The 17,515-nt window shown below is 39.7% G+C and overlaps 1 long non-coding RNA gene across 1 annotated transcript in view; it reads right to left on the bottom strand.

Moving 5' to 3' along the window:
* LOC108581598 overlaps positions 1-10,249 on the bottom strand; it is a 71,607-nt gene extending 61,358 nt beyond the window's left edge. The window contains exon 1 of the long non-coding RNA XR_002516603.2: positions 10,131-10,249. This is a non-coding gene — a long non-coding RNA (uncharacterized LOC108581598). The remainder of the gene's footprint in view (positions 1-10,130) is intronic.
* Between the last annotated feature and the right edge of the window lie 7,266 nt (positions 10,250-17,515).

Genomic DNA, 17,515 nt, shown 5'->3' with positions numbered 1-17,515 from the left:
CTGCCCAAAGCAATTTACAGATTCAATGTTATTCCTATCAAACTACCAATGACATTCTTCACAGAATTAGAAAAAACTGTTTTAAAATTCACATGGAACCAAAAAGAACTCAAATAGCCAAGGAAATCCTATGTAAAAAGAACAAAGCTAGAGGCATCACATTACTCAACTTCAAACTGTACTACAAAGCTACGGTAATGAAAACAGCATGGTACTGGTACAAAAACAGACACATGCACCAATGGAACAGAGTAAAGAGCCCAGAAATAAAGCTGTACACCTACAACCATCTGGTCTTCGACAAAGTTGACAAACACAAGCAATGGAGAAAGGACTCCCTGTTCAATAAACAGTGCTGGGATAACTGGCTAGCCATATCAAGAAGACTGAAACTGGACCCTTTTCTTATTCTATATACAGAAGTCAATTCAAGGTAGATTAAATACTTAAAGCCTAAAACTATAAAAACCCAGGAGATAACCTAGGAAATACTACTCTGGACATGGGCCCTGGCAAAGATTCCATGATAGAGACACCGAAAGCAATTGTAAAAAAACAAAAATTAACAAGTGGGACCTAATTCAACTAAAGAGCTTCTGCACAGCAAAAGAAACTCTCAAAAGAGTAAATAGCCTACAGAATGGGAGAAAATATTTGCAAACTGCACATCTGACAAAAGTCTAATATCCAGCATCTATAAGAACTTAACAAGCAAAAAACAAATAACCCCATTAAAACATGGGCAAAGGACATGAACAGACACTTTTCGAAAGAAGACATACACAAGGCCAACAAGCATATGAAAAATGTTGAACACCACTAATCAATAGAGAAATGCCAATGGAAACCACAATGAGATACCATCTCACATCAGTCAGAATGGTTATTATTAAATAGTCAAAACATAACAGATGCTGGCAAGGTTGTGCAGAAAGAGAAACACTTATACACTGCTGGTGGGAATGTAAATTAGTTCAGCCATTGTGGAAAGCAGTGTGGCAAGTTCTCAAAGAATTTGAAACAGAAGTACTATTCGACCCAGACATCCCATTATTGGGTATATACCCAAATAAATATAAACCATTCTATCATAAAGACGCAGGCATGCATATGTTCATTATAGCACTACTCACAATAGCAAAGACATAGAATCAACCTAAATCCCCATGAGCGGTACACTGGATAAAGAAAATGTGGTACATATACGCCATGGAATACTATGCATCCATAAAAGGGAACAAGATCCTGTCCTTTCCAGCAACATGGATGGAGCCAGAGGCCATTATCCTAAGCGAACCAATGCAAGAACAGAAATCCAAATATTGCATGTTCTCACTTGTAAGTGGGAGCTAAACATTGGGTATACATGGACACAAAGAAGGGAACAACAGACACAGGAGCCTACTTGAGGGTGAGTGAGGGGAGGAGGGAAAGAATAAAAAAGCTACATAGCGGGTACTATACTTGTTACCTGGGTGATGAAATAATCTGTACACAAAACTTCTGTGACGTGCAATTTACCTATTTAACAAACCCGCACATATACCCCTGAACCTAAAAGTTAAAAAATATCTAAAGCAAATAATGTCAAAACAGATAGACCTGACCCATGAGTAGGTGGGATTTGGTAATGAATTTCTTAAAATACTTTGAATGGTTGAAATATTTTATAATAAATATAAAATATATATAGCTTTACCCCACCATCTTACGGAAGAGCATGACCCTAGGTATACAGGACTGGAGGAAGAGTGAATATAGCAATTCTCATGCAAACGCTGAGGGTCGAAGGGATTTTGCAGTGGCAGACTGAGGTCCAGAATTCAAACAATGAGTTTCCTTGGGGGAGAGGTTGGCCAGTTGAGGCTGGGCAGATATCCAGGACAAACTCAGCTTAGGTCACTGTTGGGTTTAGGGCTACCTTAAGGAAAACATTATGACCTCAATCTCTAGAGTCCTGGACACTCAATTAGGGCCTCAGGAGAGAACCAGGCTCCTTTGCCTAGTTCTGTCTCTCTATCCAATGCCCTTCACACAGCAATAAAAGAACTCCCCTCTGGGTCAAAGCTGGGCGAGTAAGTGGCGCCTTTTCCCAAAGAAATCAGATCATCTTCTCTGTGCCAGAAGTAACCAGGGTGCCTGGCTCACAGGGAGAGATCACTTGGTCGGGTTCTCAGCCCATCCAGGCCTCATTTGCACAACAACTGGGCTGCACTGACTGGAGAGGGGCCCCTGTACTTCTCTTTGCTTGGGAACCCCAGAAATGCCAGGCTCCTCCTCACCCAATCCCTCCCCAAATAGAGTTGAGAGCATGACAAACTCATGTGGTGTAGGTGTTTCTTTTCAGGAGACTGGAGGAGAGAGAGACAGAGGAGATTAACAAGATCATATTCAGCTGCTCCTGGCACCCTGCCCCTTCTCTGGCCCCCACCTCTACTCTCCCCCTTTCTTCCCAATTTTCCACTAGGAAGCCCTCAGGATGCCACTAAAACCATCTATAACCTTCAGCCTAGCCTACTGGGTGAGCCCCCAGGAAATGGGAACAATGTTTATACTTTTCAACTTCTTTCAGGCCTAAAACTTTGTCTTCCCTTCAGAAAGATTTGTTTTCAGACTTTTTTGGGTTTTTTGTATTTTTTTTTTTTGAGACGGAGTTTCACTCTTGTTGCCCAGGCTGGAGTGCAATAGCACAATCCTGACTCACCACAACCTCCGCCTCCCAGGTTCAAGTGATTCTCCTGCCTCAGCCTCCCGAGTAGCTGGGATTACAGGCATGTGCCAGCACGCCTGGCTAATTTTTTTGTATTTTTAGTAGAGACGGGCTTTCTCCATGTTGGCCAGGCTGGTCTACAGCTCCCGACCTCAGGTGACCTGACCACCTCAGCCTCCCAAAGTGCTAGGATTACAGGCATGAGCCACCACTCCAGGGCTTTTTTAGACATCTTAAGAGTGTTTTACACTGGGATTTGGTAATATAATTAAAAATTAAAATTTAATATCTCTGCTAAAATAACAAATTGATACGTTTTACTAAATTTCCCTAAAAAGTCATTAAACACATGACTAAATCAAATTCAATGGAAAAATATCCTAGTAGATTCATTTTACATTACAAATCAAAACACACAATTGTTGATAGTCACAAGGTGAGATTAGTCACTACTCCAAATCACAAACGTGTATATGCCTACACTTATTGAGCACTTATTTTACGCCAGGATTTTTGGGAATTGCTGTAGACAAAAAGACGAATAACATACAGTCTGTGCTCTCAAGAATTTACTATCTATACGTTATGAACGACTGATCTTGGATAGCTTTTAAATGTATTTGACAGATCACATAAACACCATCAGTTGAACTTGCAAGTCGAAATTAGCTATCTGCCTTGATTTGATTGGTTTGGATAGTACCATAATTGTCTTTTATATTTGTATTATGTTACTCTCTTGACCTGTGCTGAACAGAGCCTACAGTCAGTAGATGAGCAATGAATTCAGAATATGCTTCAAATTAACTAAATTGCCACTTACAGGAAGACAGAGGTCTTTGCAGCCACATGTGTTAGTAAATGTGTGGTCACTGATCACTCACCATTATCTAAATTATAAAGGTTATGAGCACAGAAATATGCAAGGATGCTTGAAACAATCTTCTGCAAATTTAGTAAAGCATAGGCCAAACTAAAATGTATCTAGAAATATAAATATGGATTGTTTTTCCTCATTCAGAATTTTATAGTCCCAGCGTCAGTAGTACATTAATGTTAAACATTCCCCTTAAACCACTAACTGAACATTGATGATCTGTACCTCTTAAAATCCATGTGTAGATATAATTTATATAAAAATACAAAAGACCTTCAGCTATGATAGCCATAGATATGCATTATATCATTTAAAAGAATATGAGACGTATTGGCCGGACATAGTGGTCCATGCCTTTAATCCCAGCACCTTGGGAGGCTGAGGTGGGTGGATCACTTGAGCTCAGGAGTTCAAGACCAGCCTCGCCAACATGGTGAAACTCAGTCTCTACTAAAAATACCAAAACAAAAAAAAAAAAATTAGCTAGGCTTGCTGATGGGCATCTGTAATCCCAGCTACTTGGGAGGTTGAGGCAGGAGAACTGCTTGAACCCGGGAGGCGGAAGTTGTGGTGAGTCAAGATGGCGCCACTGCACTCCAGCCTGGGCAACAAGAGCAAAACTGCGTCTCAAAAAAAAAAAAAAAAAAGTGTGAAAACAAATCTTTCTGAAGGTAAGACAAAGTTTTAGGCCTGAAAGTAGTTGAAAAGTGTAAACTGTTCCCATTTCCTGGGGGCCCACCCAGTAGGCTGGGCTGAAGGTTATAGATGGTTTTAGTGGCATCCTGGGGGCTTGGGGGCTTCCTAGTGGAAAACTGGGAAGATAGGGGGAGAATAGAGGTGATCCAGCCACTGCACTCCAGTTTGGGTGACAGAGAAAGACTCTGTCTCCAATGCAAAACAAAACAAAACAAAAAGATATCTGAAATGGCAATATGGCACCTTTTTTTAACAGAAAAGTTTGAAAGTTTAACTCTTCTTTAGGAAGACCAATTATAGTGTTCCAAAAGAACCTTACCTATCCCTTCCCGTTTAAGAATTCCTTTCAGGCCGGGCGCAGTGGCTCAAGTCTGTAATTCCAGCACTTTGGGGGGCCGAGACGGGCGGATCACGAGGTCAGGAGATCAAGACCATCCTGGCTAACACAGTGAAACCCCGTCTCTACTAAAAAATACCAAAAAAACTAGCTGGGCGAGGTGGCGGGCGCCTGTAGTCCCACCTACTCGGGAGGCTGAGACAGGAGAATGGCCTAAACCCGGGAGGCGGAGCTTGCAATGAGCTGAGATCCGGCCACTGCACTCCAGCCTGGGCGACAGAGCGAGACTCCGTCTCAAAAAAAAAAAAAAAAAAAAAAAAAAGAATTCCTTTCATAACATGCCTAGTAGTTGGCCATCTAATGTCTGCTTAATAAATCATACTGCAGATCTTAGTACTTCAAAAGCAGCTCCCTGTGTAACCTAGCTCCTTGTTCCTCATAATGCAATGAATAGTGAATCATGGTGGTGAAATAGTTCAAATTTAGAGGAAGAAAAACCTGGATCTGATCTCATACCAGTGGTGTGATCTTAGGCACAACTCTTAGCCTCCAGAAGTCTCCACTTCCTAATCTGTAAATGGGAATAATAATAATACAATTTTACAGAATTAATGTGAGAATTAAGTAGGGATAGTATATAAAGCACTAAACAATGAATGAAATTTGATAAATGCTTAATAGACACTCTTATTGACAACAATCCCAGTTTGTTTATTTGTTGTTGTTCTTGTCTTACATGACTACTCTGGATCATTATGTCTGTTGACCACATCCTCCTTCTTCAAAGTCTCTCTTCCTTTTTTTCCAACATATTCCTTTCTCCTCGTTCCCCAGCCTATGCCCTTGAGTCCTTTTTCTCTCTTCTCTCTTTGTTAGTTTCTCTTTCTCCAGCAATCACACAAATGTCAGAAAAATTGACCATGATAGAAATAAAAGACATACACTAGCCACTACTCCAATCTTGTTCTTCTAAGGACTGAGGATTCTTACTTGCTAGGTCATCTCCTGAAGTTTCTTCCCTTTCTATGTAGAAGCAAAGTAAGGTAAAGAAATCCAAAGAATTCAGATAATATAAATCGATTTTCCAAATAAAGATCTAACAGAAGAAAGATAAAAAGTTGTGCAGGTAGTTTACAAAGAGAGAGAGGAAAGTTGCTTTATTGATTTTCTTTTTCTGTTTTAGTTGCTGTCAGGTATGTGGATGTGAGAGAAAGATGAAGAAAGCAGATGTTGAGAAACTCCACTGCTTCTGTCCTTCCTACCTGCCCTCCTTCCTCCCTGAGCAATTCTATCCAAAGGGAACTAGGCTAGGCTGAGGACGGCAGGCATTCGTGCAGATGGAGGCAAAGAGAGGAGTGGAAGCAATAGCAGTGGCTCTGGCTCTGGTCCAAGCGGGGTCAGGGTATGTCCTTGCAGGGGATGGATGTGGTGGGGTGGCCAGCAGGAAGCATCCAAGCCTCAGTGGAGTTAAAAAGGTATCTACATGGGGCAAGTAGCAACAGAGGCCTGGGTGGAAAACTGAGCTAGAATGGGTTAAGGAGGGTGTCCATCAAGCGACCGATGGTAGGTGGCAGTGACAGAAGCACTAGCCAGGATGTCACAGCCCAAGTAGGACGAGCAGTGTTTCTGGGAGGAAGATGCTGGCAGGAGAGACAGGAGATGGGTTACATATAAGAGGATTGAGGAAATAAATATTTTTGAAGACAATGGAAGCCAGAGTCCTCACTGTTAGAAAAGGAAGTTACAAATCCAGAAAGAGAAATAGCTAGAAGAAAAAAAAAAAAAAAAAAACTGTAGTGTTTGATTAGAATTGGGGATGTTACTGAGAATTCACGAATCTTTTTTTTTTTTTTTGAGGCAGAGTCTTGCTTTGACGCCAGGCTGGAGTACAGTGGTGCCATCTCGGTTCACTGCAACCTCCACCTCCCAGGTTCAAACAATTCTCCTGCCTCAGCCTCCAAAGTAGCTGGGACTACAGGCACGCACCATCATGCCCAACTAATTTTTGTATTTTTAGTAAAGATGGGGTTTCACCATGTTGGCCAGGATGGTCTCCATCTATTGACCTTGTGATCTGCCCACCTCGGCCTCCCAAAGTGCTGAGATTTCATTCATGAGCCACCGTGCCCAGCCTCATGAATCTTAATAAAGAGAGAGAGAGAAATAAATACAGAAGTACGTGTGTGTGTGTGTGTGTGTGTGTGTGTGTGTGTGTGTGTCTACGTACACATATACACTCTAGCTTCTGTCACTGAAAGGGCTTGGAAGCAACTGTATCTAGATAGCAATGAACATGTTTAAAGCTTAGATCTTGGTTTCTAAAAGCCACTCCCCATTAAAAGTAAACAGGGCTCCTTGAAGAAATGACTAATTCCAGAAATGGGACAGGAAAAGTATAAGATTAACCTGGAACTTTGTGTGCTAGAAAAAGGGAAGAGCTTAAATAATAATGAGGACAAGTCAAAAGAATACAGAAGCCAGCATAATGAGTCTCCAATGACCAAATCTGGGACAATTTGAGCATGAAAGTAAATAATCATAGTATCATATTATAACCCATTGTATAAAACAGATATTCATGAGTTTTATACCAATAAAAAAAATGAATGAATAACATAACAGTCTGATTAAGATTGAGATGTTTGGCCAGGCATGGTGGCTTAAGCCTGTAATCCCAGCACTTTGGGAGGCCGAGACGGGCGGATCACAAGGTCAGGAGATTGAGACCATCCTGGCTAACACGGCGAAACCCCGTCTCTACTAAAAAGATACAAAAAAACTAGCCGGGCGAGGTGGCGGGCGCCTGTAGTCCCAGCTACTCGGGAGGCTGAGGCAGGAGAATGGCATAAACCCGGGAGGCGGAGCTTGCAGTGAGCTGAGATCCCGCCACTGCACTCCAGCCTGGGCGACAGAGCGAGACTCCGTCTCAAAAAAAAAAAAAAAAAAAAAAAATTGAGATGTTTACAGTGGCTGGGTGTGGTGATTCATGCCTATAATCCCAGGAGGGAGGATTTGGGAGGCAGAAGCAGGAGGATCACTTGAAGAAAGTTTTGAGACCGGCCTGGGCAGCATAGCAAGATCCCATCTCTACAAAAAAAAAAAAAAAGGGCAGAGAGGTTTGTACAGAATCACAATGAAACTCCTCACCAAAAAAAAGAAAAAGAATAAAACTTATTAATTACAAAGGGAAGAGTTATGACAGTAGAGAAGCCCAGCAAACCAGCAGACACCACCTTTCTCAGATAATTAAAGGTAACATCACCAGTAATGGGATGTTAGAATCACTGCCACTTGATAACACAGTGAACACAGCCTTATTTGTATGATACTCCTGTCAAAGGTGAATGAACTGAATCTAATCAAAAGGAAACATCAGATAAATTACTCTGTAGAATATCTCCCAGTTTGGGTTTATCTGCAAATGTGTCAAAATCATAAAAGTTAAGGAAAGTCTGAGGCATTGTTCCAGATTGAAAGGGACTGAAGAGACATGAAACCAATGCTACACATAACCTTTGACTGCATCCTTAAGACAAATGGAGACAACTGAAGGGAGTCTGATGATTAGATGACAGTATTAAATTGATATTAATTTCCTGATTTTCATGGTTGCACACCGGTTGGGAGAATGTTCGTTTGTCAGAATTCCATGCCAAAGTATTCAGAAATGACTGGTGCATCATAGCAGTAATGCAAATGGTTCAGAAAACATAATTGTAACTTTGTTGAAACTTTTGTGTGCATTTGGAATTATTTCAAAAGAAAAAGAAAAAAATTTCCCTGTACATTTTGAGTAAGATAACTTTGTTTATTTTTAGAAGCCTTCAGTAATTATTTTAATTGATTTCCAAATATTCTACATGGATGGGCTAACTTCAAGGCAAGCGCAAGTCTTTTGCCTCTCTGTTGTTAAAATGATAGTGTTGTATGTCAAGAAAAGGAAAAATAAGTAAGAACTAAATAGGAAAGAACCTGGGCAAAAGTCTTAAAGGGACAATTTGCTGACTGTAAAGTATTCTAAACTCTTAGTTGTCTTTAAACTCTTTAGTAGTCAAACTCTTTTTTATTGATACATAATAGATGTACATATTTTTGGATACATGTGACAATTTAATATTCACATAATTTGTAAAGATCAAACCAGTGGAATTGGGATATCCATTACCTTAAATATTTGTCTATTCTTTATGCTAGAAACAGTTGAATTATTCTCTTCCAGCTCTTTTGAAATATACAATACATTATTATTGAAATGGTTTGGATCTGTTTCCCCACTTAATCTCATGTCAAATTGTAATCCCCAGTGTTGGAGGTGGGGCCTGGTGGGAGGTGACTGAATCATGGGGGTGGTTTCTCATGAACGGTTTAGCACCATTCCCCTTGGTACTGTCCTAGAGACAGTGAGTGAGTGCTCACAAGATGTGGTCACTTAGAAGTATGTAGCACCTCCCCCACCCCTCACTCTTGCTGCTGCTTCTGACATGTAAGGCACCTACTCCTTCCATGATTGGAAGTTTCCTGAGGCCTCCCCAGAAGCAGAAGCTGCCAAGCTTCCTGTACTGTCTGCAGAACTATATGCCAGTTAAACCTCTTTTCTTTATAAATTACCCAGTCTCAGGTACTTCTTTACAGCAATGTGAGAATGGACTAATGCAATTATAAACTATAATCCCCCTACTGAAAAATCAAACACTAGGTCTTATTTCTTTTATCAAACTGTATATTTGTACCCACTAATCAATCAAAGATGCTCTTTAGTACTCAAGAAAATGCAAATCAAAACATATATGTTGGGTGTACATTTACAATTATATATACATGTGTACATATACAGCCATGGTTTCAATATCCCCTCCAAAACTCATGTGAAACTTAATTGCCAGGCCAGGCCCAGTGGCTCATGCCTGTAATCCCAGTACTTCGGGAGGCCAAGGTGGGAGAATAGCTTGAGCCCAGGAGTTCAAGACCAGCCTGAACAACATAATAAGACTCTGCCTCTACAACTTTTTTTTTTTTTTTTTAATTAGCCAAGCATTGTGGCATGCACCTGTAGTCCCAGTTACTTGGAAGGCTGAAGTGGAGGGATCACTTGAGCCCAGGAAGTCAAAGCCAAAGTGAGTCAAGATCACACCACTGCACTCCAGCCGGGGGGAAAAAGTGAGACCCTGTCAAAAAAGAAAAAAAAAAAAAAGAAAGGAAGGAAGGGGAGGGGAGGGGAGGGGACGGGAGAAGAAGAGAAGAAACAGAAGGGAAAGGAAGGGAGGGGGAGGGGGAGGGGGAGGGGGAGGGGGAGGGAAGGGAAGGGAAGAAGGGAGGGAATTTAATCGCCTTTCTGATAGTGTTGAGAAGTGGGAGGGCTTCAAGAGATGATTAGGTCATGAGGGCTCCACCCTTGTAAACAGATTAAGGCCATTACAGTGGAAATGGGTTAGTTATCTCGAAAGTGGGCTCCTAACGAAAGAATTAGTTCAGCCCAATTTCTTCTCTGTCTCGTGCACACTCTTTCTCACCATGTGATGCCTTTGACTATGCTATGACACCGCAGAAGGCCCTCACCAAATGTGGCCTCTCGATCTTGGACCTCCTAGCCTCCAGAACTGTGAACCAAATAAACTTCTATTGTTTATGGATTACTCAGTCTGTAGTATTCTGTTATAGCAACAGAAAACAAACTAAGACATGTACATGCAAACATATGTGTATACATATATTTATACAGAAGACAGGATAAAATGAAAACATCACTTCTGTAACCCACTAGTGGAAGTGTAATTCTGGAAAGAAATTAGTGAAAGTATGAAGTCATACCAGTCATACTCTGCCTATAATTTCACTCTAGAAATCCATCCAGAAAATATATACAAAAGATATGAGTTACGTCCTCAATAAAGTTATTCACTGCAGCATTACTTATTATAACAAAAATTGAAAACAAGTTAAGCATCTAACAGATAAATATTTCTGAGTTATGATATATACATAGATGGAACATTATACATCTAAGAAAGTGATATTATAAAGGAATCTAAAATAATATGGAAGGCTGGGCATGGTGGCTCCTCCTGTAATCCCAGCACTTTGGGAGGCTGAGGTGGATGGATCACCTGAGGTCAGGTGTTTGAGACTAGCCTGAGCAACATGGTGAAACCCCATCTCTACTAAAAATACAAAAAATTAGCCAGGCATGGTGCTGGGCACCTATAATCCCAGCTACTCAGGAGGCTGAGGGAGGAGAATCGCTTGAACCCGGGAGGCACAGGTTGCAGTGAGCCGAAATCAAGCCACTGCACTCCAGCCTGCGTGACAAGAGTGAAACTCTCTCAATCAATTAATCAATCAATCAATAAAATGGGGAAAAGACTCTTGGAATAATAGTAATTTTTAAAAATACCTTACCAAATCATACATCCCAAATATGTGAAAAATGCATGTATTACACATACATTCATTATTTTTAAAGATTTGAAGAAATACCACAAATGTTAGTAGCAATTGGGCTCAAAGAAGATCTAGGGCTATATTTCTTTTCTCTTTCTACATTTCTTTACATTCCACTTTTTACAAATATGTGCATAATTTTAATGGCTAGAACAATAAAAGTACTCATTTATTGCAAAGACAGCCAAGTCTCCCCTTTCCGGAATTTCTACCTATTCCACACCATGCCTGCCAGCACCATGTTAATGCTAGGCCCTGATCAGCCTTCCCCTTGCTCCTTCCGGTGCCTTTTGAGAGCTGAAATTGTAAAATATTAATCAGATGTTCTGCTTTTAGCACACTAAAATTCTAAGCAGCTATCCAGAGAGTTGGATTGTGTCATCACTGGTACATTTTTCTGTTTTGCCTGTTTTATAATCTGAGCAATATGTACAATTCATAACTTCAGCTTAACTGTGTAGTCTGTCGACAATTCCCACAATAATATCACTTTGCTGCTCTTGTCTTTCATTCTCACCCACCACTCTCCAGTGAGCTCCACTTGTAGATATTTAAATAGTCACCTGAATGCCTTCTTTACTTATATCCTTACTATGCCACTACACTATTCTCTCTCAACTATGACTGATTTATTCATTTATTCAGTTATTGAACTTCAATACATTTTTTATTATGGAGTACCATGTGTAAGGCACTGGAGGCACAAAGATACAAAAAAAGTAAAATCTCCTTGTCTTAGATAAGTATATAATCTGATGGGAAGTCAAAAAAACAAGCAAACAATCACAATATTCTAACACTACTGCTTCAGTGAAGGGCTGTGTAAACATCCGTCTGAGCACTGAAGCTTCCCTAATGGGGAGTCAGGAGAAGCTTTGCCACTGAAGTCACATTTCAACTGACTTTAAAAAAAGGAGCCATTTGCAAGATTGACAGTCAGTCTCCAAACAAAAGAAACAGCATGTTTGAAAACAAGTAGGTCAGATTGTACTAGAAGCCCAAATGGGAGCAAGGGAGGATAGAGGAGAAGGAAACATTAGGAAAGAAGGAAGAGGCCAGTTCATAAAAGCATATCTTGTATTTTTTCACCATTCTTTTCTTGCCGTTAATCCCACCCCATCCCACTAGTGGCCTGGGCAACCAGAATATGTTACTTTAAAGCTGTTCCAGCCCAGCACAGAATAAATGAGACATGGCAGTTAAGAGTCGGTTGCCATAAGTTTCTTGATCAGCAACAGGCTTGGACATCTTACTCCTGCCGACTCACCCACCTGATGTATAAGAAGCATGCCATGACACTATTTCCAAAATGCCATCCTTTGCAGTGTGCCATCTAAAAAAAAAACAATTGTTTCCCCCACTTTTACTCTGTTCTCTAGTCCTGGAATATGTTTTTTTAAGCCCACTGATTCCATAACCTAGTAATTTTTAAAGCACCAATTAAACCAATGAAATCTCGATTCCTTATTCTTAGCTAACTTATTATTTATTACTAATAGAATAAGTTACACGGCATCTCTGAACTTCGATTTCTTCAACTGCAAAACAGATGCGACAGGCTGGGCATAGTGGCTCGCACCTATTATCCCAGCAACCCAGGAGGCCAAGGGAACAGGATCACTTGCAGCCAGGAGTTTGAGGTTACAGTGAACTATGACTGTGCCATTGCACTCAACAGAATGAGATCCTGTCTCAAAACAACAACAACAAACAAAATAAAACAAAACAAAGAACCAAGCTGCACAAACAGGATCACATCCTAGAGGAAAATAAAGATTTTTTAACAGATAATAATAGTATTTACAATGGGGAATTATAGATAGAGGCAATGAGTACAGCCTAAGTTCTGAATAAAAGCTGTAGCTATAATTACTATAGTTATTACTACTATTGGTATTATGATTAAAATTCAGTGCCCTCTTCATAAATACTAACCCTCACAAGTTATGACACTGGAAATACTGAAAAATCATGCTAACCTGTTTTTGTTGTTAAAATTTTGGTTCATTTCTTACCCACAATCCACATAAGTCACCTTCCCAAACCCTATTTGTTCCACACACCTGAGATTTATTGAGTTGATGCTGCTACCTCACATTGTGCTCTGTGGGTATGATTTTCTATCTGAGAATTTCTTCATATCACATTGTTCTCTGTGAGTATAATTTGGTATCTTAGAATTTCTTCTCCATCTCAGGATTTGGTTTAAAATGTTCTAGATTAACCATTTTGCCAAATATATGAATCATCTACAAATTTCAGATTTATACCGGTACTCTCTCAAAAAACACAGAAAATCTGGGGTTATGTAGTTCAAACAACCAAACTAAATTAAACCAGACAATGCAAATGCTGAAGGTAATCTTTCTCTATATCAAATATTAATATCTGGTCTTATCAAAGAAATGGAATAAGTTAATTGGATGTCATCTGGTCACTTATTACTGCTACCAGTTTTTCAGTCTATGAGAACAATTTGACAATCTCTTGGGAAATTTAAAACCACGTTAAGTTGTCTCTTGAATTTAAATTGTGCCAAGACTTTATCTATACGGGTGATACTTTCAAGCAATTTAAACATACTCATGTTCAAAGCTCTTCTCTAAATTTGATGAGTCACCCACAAATACTTATGTCCCAGATCAGTGGATAGTGACAGAGAGCCAGATCATTACAAAAAGTGAGGCTCCTTATACCTGTTCTGTTGCAGTTGACGAACACTTCACTACCATGCTCAGCAACCAGATGTCAAAACACAACATCTAATAGAGTTTTCTGTACTGAGCAGATTACACTCTTGGTTATTGAACCAAAACTATTTGAGCATAAATAGCTAGTTAAAATTTACATAATTACTCCTTCAGTGTTTAGTCACTACCAAAGGTACAGAACAAATGAAATAGCTTTGGAATAATAAATTCTTCATCAATTTTTTGACCAAACTCAATATAAACTATCTAGTTGGAATGACTTCCAGAGACTATATAAATTGCAGGCCACCTGCAAGTAGATAACTTCACTTAGCCACCGGTTGTAACTAATGTATGGGAGGGAGGTGGTAATAATATTTTTATTTATAACTGAAATGAAGGAATGAATATTTAACAATCAAGATTTTCATAATCTGTGAAACTTGTTTTCTAGAATGTAGGAAACCTGGTCTTGCAACTCTCTATGTTCCTTTCTAGCAAATCACATGGGAGGAATCCCTTAGAAAAGGCCACTGTGCAAACATATTTGAATAAGTAAGCATTAATAAGGTTTTAGTTAGCATTAAAGATGTACAAAGAATCAAAATATAAAGAACTACAAATTGTTCTGTTCTGTTCAAAGGGGAGTAGGAGATGAGGTGGAAGGTATAACCTCTTTAGGAAGTGCCTTAGATGGACCTGATTTATAACCTAAGGTATTTTTCGATTCATATTCGGGTGCTATATCCAGCCATACTTAAGCCATGCCTGTGTGTTGAAAACTCAGTCCTATGGTTTTCCTATGACTGGTACCTACCTCATGGGTACCAATCAGATGACTCTTTTTTTTTTTTTTTTTTTTTTTTTTTGTCAGAGTCTTGCTCTGTCACCCAGGCTGGAGTGCAGTGGTACAATCTTGGCTCACTGCAACCTCCACCTCCCAGGTTCAGGAGATTCTCCTGCCTTAGCCTCCTGAGTAGCTGGGACTACAGGTGCACTCCCTGCTAAGTTTTGTATTTTTAGTAGAGACGGGGTTTTACCATGTTAGCCAGGATGGTCTCTATCTCTATCTCCTGACCTCGTGATTCGCCAGCCTCAGCCTCGCAAAATGCTGGGATTACAGGCGTGAGCCACCGTGCCCAGTCAGAGGACTTTTTTCTAATCATCTATCCTGCCCAGGAAACTTTCTGTCTTGCTTTGGGCCACTATCCAGAGCAAGTTGAGGCTTCCCTCTGAGAGTTTAAGGTCCTTATAATTCTGTTCCAGTCTCTGACTAGCCTCATAGTTTACCCTGCTAAGAGCAGCAGCTGCCAGAATTTCAGGCAAAATGTTTCCAAATAACATAACCAGAATTTAGGAAGCAGTCCTTGAAAATTCAATGTATTTCAATGACAGCAAATGCTACAGCCTGTTTACCTCTTGGTGGAAAAAGAACGAGATAGCTTGATAAATAGTCAGCTCTTATATTTACATCAATTGTACCTTTCCAAATCATACTGCACTGTAGATGCCTAGTATAGGATTTATGTTGGAAATTCAATTTACAGGCTGGAGTGAGGCAAGTATTTACAATGTTTCGCTGAAAACCTCCTTCTCCACCCCTCCCCCATGATCAGGTCTATGCAAGCTCGTAAGCATGGAAGAGGCCAGGTATAAACCTTACTCATTCAATGATGGCCAACCGCAGGCTATCCTGTGTACAATAAACTGGGTTTGAGCAGTTGAACAACAGTCGTTCATTTGTTCATTCATTCATTGCTCATTCATTCAATATTTATGAAATGCCTACTATATGAAAGTGATTTCAAACAAATATTTAGAAGAAAAGCTAAAATAATCCTTTACATTTGTTTAGACCATAAGATCTCATTTAATTCCCTGCCACACATTGTATTTACTATTTGATCAACTCAGCCAAAAAGTTGGAAAATTATCTGTGATCAAATAAACCACCTGTGAAACTCCGTATTTTTTTACTACAACTGCCTGAAATAACCTCATTAAGTATTAAACTAGTGGGCCTTATGCATTATTCTAGGAGAAGATGTTTATTCTGACACATGCAGATCTACCCCACTGGTATATGTGAATATGTTCACCCTTGTGTGAGTTTATTAAAGGCAAAGTGGTTCCTGGATCTCAATATAAAGATAGAGACCACTGAGGACTCCATTTCCAACAGTGTAAAACCCCATCTCTACTAAAAATACAAAAATTAGCCGGGAGTGCACCTGTAGTCCCAGCTACTTAAGAGGCTAAGGCAGGAGAATCTCTTGAACCCGGGAGGTGGAGGTTGCAGTGAGCCAAGATCGTACCACTGCACACCAGCCTGGGTGACAGAGCAAGACTTCGACAAAAAAAAAAAAAGAGTCCTCTGATTGGTACTCATAAGGTAGGTACCAGTCATAGGAAAAACCCTTAATTGTTTTTTCTCTAAAAACAATTAAGAGGCTAGTTAAATTACTGAAAGCTTATTTTAAGATATATCAAATGGATAATAAAAATGATAAGAAATATCCAGAAGCCAAAAATTAAGTGGAAACAGGAATTCAGAGAGATGAGCAACTCACTAGAGCCAGATTTTGTCCTGAGGCATGTCAACACTGGTGAACCTGAGCTTCATTTGTCACGGCCTCTGGGGACTGGGGGCAGAAGATAAAGCCAGAGCCCTTCAAGGGCAAGGAATCCCACAGAAGACCCCACCACATGAAGCTGACTATCCAACAGCTACAGCCTCAGGGAAAGGGTGAATTTGAAACAAACCTACATACCTCCTCACTCCAAACACACACACAAAAAAAACAGCGCCTGCTGAATTTCAGTGCTGCCTGGTAAGGAAAAAATTTGCCCCTAAAAGTCCTTAACTACAAGCCAGCCTTCACAGAATTTTATAACCCAAATTCACACTTCCCTAATGGCCTATAAACCCTCACCAAAGAATTTTATGTAAAGTAGTATTTGGTTGGTAGTTTCCAGAAGTGCCCAGAGAAAGGCAAATAATTGCCTTAGATGAAGTACCCAAAAAATTGAGTCCATAGTCAAAAACAATAAAACATATAAAGAAATAACAAATAGAAAATTAGACCCAAGTAGATCAGATGTTGGAATTAGCAAAGACATATAAAATACTAGCTAAATTTATTATATAGTATGAAATAAAAAACATGGAGACAAGTGAAAAGGTAAAGTTATTTCTAAATGATCAAGAATATTTGTTAAAGAACCAAATAGAACTTGTATCTACTTTTGGCAATGATAAATGTAGAAGGAATGACATAATAGTTAAAATATAATTGATCAGAAACCATAGTAAAAATAGTTGATTTCGGCAAGAATCATCAATGGATGTTAAAATTATTGCATAAAATTTTGATAAATTACAAAACATTTACATAGTCTACACATTTCTTTCCAATGATTATTAATTGTGTAGGAAAAAATGAAAAACTTTACAGTGGAGAAAACTGTCTGACACCATCTTAACCAGGTTAACAAAAGTAGTAGCCTCAATAACAAGAGAAACTGACATTTTGATATTATGCACTGAGAAAGGAATGATGTAACTTACCTAATATTCTGATTAAAAATGCAACTGGGCCGGGCGCGGTGGCTCACGCCTGTAATCCCAGCACTTTGGGAGGCCAAGGTGAGCGGATCGCGAGGTCAGGAGATCAAGACCATCCTGGCCAACATGGTGAAACCCTGTCTCTACTAAAAATACAAAAAGTAGCTGGGTGTGGTGGCGCATGCCTCTAGTCCCAGCTACT

Source organism: Papio anubis, chromosome 14 (assembly GCF_008728515.1).
Source record: "Papio anubis isolate 15944 chromosome 14, Panubis1.0, whole genome shotgun sequence".
NCBI lineage: Eukaryota > Metazoa > Chordata > Mammalia > Primates > Cercopithecidae > Papio > Papio anubis.
Note: the sequence above shows the minus strand (reverse complement) of the source record. Positions and strands in the feature narration are given on the sequence as shown.